Here is a 4815-nt window from a genome sequence, read left to right as displayed (position 1 = left end):
GGCCACTTCTGGCCGTGCAGATCCATGGTGGATCTGGCCGGAAAAGGCCATAGCGAGGCGTTACGACACAGATCAGATCGGTCTGTGTCGTAACACAATTTTTCGGCCAGATTCCGGCGGTGGTGGCCGAAATCTGGCACTGCGGGTGGTGGGGGTGTTTTTATCATTTTATATGTTGGGGTGTTTAATTAAATTAGCAAACCTAGGAGTTTTTTTTTTTTTATAAATTTTTAAATTTCGTAATACTCCCCTATTCAACTATCCAATATTATTCCCAAAATCATATCCAAAATAATAAACCAAACGCACCCAATGATATCTTATTGGCACAATTTTAAAGGAAACGGTAATAAATATTTTTGTTAAATAATGAAGTCAGATGCTATGATGATGTGATAATATATCAATTAATATAAAATATTTATACAGTTCGGCATTGGTCTCGTTTAATTGTTTATGTTTTATTGAGTATGTTAGTTTGTTAATTAAAATTTTGTTGATTCACATTAGAATATATTTTGATGTGTTTTGTTTAATTAGTAATACAAAAGAAACAGATGAAATATGAATAAAGATGTTATAATAAATAAACATGGTTGTTTAAGAAGAATAAGATCTAACTAGCATGAATTTAATAGAGAGGACAAGAAGAATAAAATGGAAGAATAATATTGATTGTACGATTAGACCATATAATATTTAGGTAGTCTTCTCAACTTGCATGAGTGATTTAATAACATCCGTGTACAATTGATATTAATAATTATAGAGGTATAATTATTAATTTTATCTTAACATTTGGTCAATGACTTCTTTGAATTTGTGTTCGTATCACTTTAATATTATGTAGATTATTTATTTAAAATTTAAAGTATTTATTTGTTTTTCGAGAATACAAAAGGTGCTTTGGGAAAATGAATAAATGTCTAGTAACAAGTAAACATATTGATTGAAATAACGTTAATAACTTTTGGATAAAAGGATACGAAACGGTAGTAAATATAATAAATATTTTGTTAAGTATTTAAGTCAGAAATGTCATGATGATATTATAATATATCGATTGGATCATGAATAATGGTTCGACAGCTTTGCTCCAGATGGATGTTATCGTTCAACTTGGGATTTAATTTGGTTGATAAAAAAAATGATTTATCTTAACATCTGGTAATGACTTCTCTGAATTTGTGTTTGTATCACTTTAATATTATGTAAATTATTTATTTAAAATTATTATTATTATTTTTTGAGAATACAAAAGGTTCTTTGGGAAAGCGAATAAATGTCTAGGAATAAGTAAACATGTCAATCAAAAAAACGTTAATAAGTTTTTGAATAAGAGGATACGAAACGGTAGCAAACGTAATAATTATTTTGTTAAATATTCAAGTGAGAAACGTCATGATGATATTATAATATATCGGTTGGATAGTGAATAATTGTTCGACAACCGTGCTCTAAATGGATGTTATCATTCAGCATGGGATTTAATTTGGTTGCTAATAGAATGGAAGGATTTTTATTTATTTATTTTTTTTTATGTGCAATAGGAATTTTTATTTATGGATTTTGTTAATTTACATTATAATATATTTAGATTGATGTTTGTCAAACAAGTGTAAACAATCCAATGAGTTTTAATTTCTATTTTCAGAATAAATTAAAAAGAATTTAAATTTTTACAAGTGTAATAAATCATATAAAGAACTCACTACAAATTATATTTCATACATACTATTTGGTAATCTACTTTACATCTTGGACATGTGATATTTTCTGGCGACATTGATCTGTCCAACGTATACAATTTTGATTCTCTTTGTCGCAAATCCAAAATATTCTCCTTTTAATGATAATTGTCGCAGTTGGAGTCATGGACTTGAACACTTCCCTGCAATTTTTTAGTTTGTGGAATTGATTGGTTAGTTTCACTAATTTTGTTAGAATTTTTACACCTCTATTGTTGTGCATGGTGATTAGAGTAATGACAGTTTGATACATTGCTTGCTGGTTATTTTGTTTGCAAGATACAATAAGTAGTTGTAATCCTTTGTTTCTATCATGATCCACGAAGAACAAATGTGTTCCAAGCAGTAGTGAAGCATGCTTATTTTTTGCTTCTACAAGGATCTTCAGAATTGAAAGCCCTGTTGTTCTTATTGCTGGTAGTTTGTGTCGTTGTTTGAAGATGTTTCTTCTATGTAAGACTTGCTTTACATTTGTCTGCTGGTTTAGAGATTTGCACCTGTAAATTGTAAGGAAAATAATGGTTTTCAAACACAAGATCCACAATAAAAAAAAAAAAAAGTGTTTTCCAAACACAAGATCCACAGCAACAACCTCCCCCCAACCAAAAAAAAGGTGTAAATAATAGTTTCCAATAGTTGGTAATCACAATATCATTACCTCTATGATCAAGAAGTTAACAATAAAAAAGTGTGAAACATATGGTTCAGTTAAATATTGATTCTAACATGTATTTTGGTTTTTATATATTAGAAAGCTGTTAAGAACTAAAGACACAAGTGATTCGGCATAATCTGTTTCAATTGTTGGGAGTCGACATATGGTTTTCTGTATGACTAACAAAACAATGAAATCAATAGATTAACGAAACATGATGATATTAGTAAAACTTATGTTAACCGTATTGCTTGAAGAGTGGTGTTGTTATTCTGAATTGCTTTTGCAATGATTCATTGCACAATTTGTGATGGTAATTGTAACTTATTTGTGGGTTGTGTTTTTGTTCTTTTGTAAAGAATCATGATGTTTTGGTGGCATTTTTTTGGTGTAAGTATATGGAAATTATAAAGTTGTTTCGGTCTTAGTGGTTTATATAATTTTTGTGTAGATATTGGATAGCGAACAATTTTATGTGTGTTTGGATTTGGTAGATCTTATTGTGTTAATTATTAATGAGAGTTAGCATTGTTATTTGAATCTCATTTTTAGTATTTTTGTAAATTAATGATGGTATTTTTATTTTGTTGAACATTAATTATTTGATTTTGTTTTATATATCAGATATCGTTGTTTCATTGTTTATTCTATAAAGAAATATTGATTATCCTATTCAACGAATATAAACTTTTTTGGTCATAATATTTAATGTTAAGTGTTAATTTATCTTAAGCATAAACAGTTAGCATTCATCTATATCTCTACGTAGGTATATTAAGTATTTGATACATTTGATTAGTACGAATCTTTTTAAATTCATATAAATTAATGTATTGAATGATATTTTGTGCATTGTACACGGATTATGTGCATATCTTATGCAGGTGTATGATGCTCTGAAAGTTCTATGAGATAATTGGGCAACTAGTCAAATGAAAGAGGGTATCTCTACTGTAAGAAGATGGGAGGATCTGGACACTGACATATTGGTGAAAATCTTTCTGTGTTTTGATGTTTTCCAGTTGACTTCAGGGATTACTCATGTTTGTAATTCATGGCGTTCAACTTGCTGTGATCCTCTGGTTTGGAAAACTCTCGATTTGTCAATGTTGAGATCAAATTTCATCAAAATCCCATTAGAGCCATATGTTTACATGGATAAGTGTTCTGATAAGACATTGACTCGTTTGTTGAAGATTTCATTGAGTCTCAGTCAGGGACAGATCAGAACCTTGATTTTTCACTTCAATTTGTATGTAGGGAATGAACAATTTACTTATATTGCTAAAAGGTAATTTTTTTATGTTTCTATTTAAAACCTTGCTGAAAAGTATTTTTTTTATTCTCGCTGTTTACTGAATGAGTCTTTGGCATTGCCTTTGGTACTAGTGATCATCATCTTTAATTTTCTTTTCGGTACAGTGAATTGGGAAGTAACCCACCAAATATTGTTGTTTGTAGGTGCCCCCAGCTAAGGCGTCTCGTTATGCCAGCTTGGAACAGAATAAAGAAGGACGTAATTTGCAAGGCCATTAATACATGGAGATCTCTTGAATCCCTAACAATGCCTAGTACAGTAGATCCGCCTTATCTTATAGAGGAAATAGACCTAAATTGCAAGAACTTCAGTGAACTCAAGGTCATGGGTCCTTTTGACGTTCTCTTTGCTTATACGATAGCCAAATTTCTTCCAAATTTGAAGATTTTGAGGTTGAGATGCTCAGTGATAGTTAAGGATGCCTTAATGCTTATATTGGATGACCTACCAAATCTGGAAGTCCTCAACATATCACATTGCCTTCTTATAGAAGGTCTACTTCTTCCTCCATTGATGCCCGAAAAAATTATTAAGACACTAGATAAAATTATCTTGAAGAAGGCTGCTCGATTACATGATTTCTTAACATAACATGAACTGAGCACTCGTACATCATGTGCTAGCATACTCGAAGAGATAAAGGCTTTATAAGGTGGTACAAGTATGAGAAAGGCCCATGGAAAATGGATGAGGCGAGGTCTCTTGCTCTTTGATTAGAACACTATAGAGACTGTAATTTTAACATTTTGTTTTGCTTGTATGTAATATCTACATAATATGTTGTTGAATAAGCATATATAGAATCGATCCATTGTGTTTTAGCTTGTCATCCTCATAACGCTTTTGTTTTAGGTCATCAACATTGTAATACTTGCATGATGATCTTCTCCCATGGGAAAAGTATTATCTGTCTACATAATTATGTATATATGGTAAAATTTCATTTTCTATTGCTTCAAGTTGATCTTTCGTTGTCCATTAATGTTATTTCAAAATGAAGTGGTTTCAAAGTAATACGCAATTGAGTATTTTATATGTTTTCAATTCATGTTATTTAATTTGTAATTGTTAGTGTAAATTTCATTTCTATTGTC

General features: G+C 30.3%; 1 pseudogene; it reads left to right on the top strand.

Moving 5' to 3' along the window:
* The first annotated feature begins 3335 nt into the window (after nucleotides 1–3335).
* On the top strand, nucleotides 3336–4434 carry LOC116138205 (annotated as a pseudogene).
* Nucleotides 4435–4815: the final 381 nt, after the last annotated feature.

This window comes from Pistacia vera, unplaced genomic scaffold, assembly GCF_008641045.1.
Source record: "Pistacia vera cultivar Batoury unplaced genomic scaffold, PisVer_v2 Contig339, whole genome shotgun sequence".
Classification (NCBI taxonomy): domain Eukaryota; kingdom Viridiplantae; phylum Streptophyta; class Magnoliopsida; order Sapindales; family Anacardiaceae; genus Pistacia; species Pistacia vera.
The sequence above is the reverse complement of the archived record's forward strand: the minus strand, read 5'-3'. Positions and strand labels throughout refer to the sequence as shown.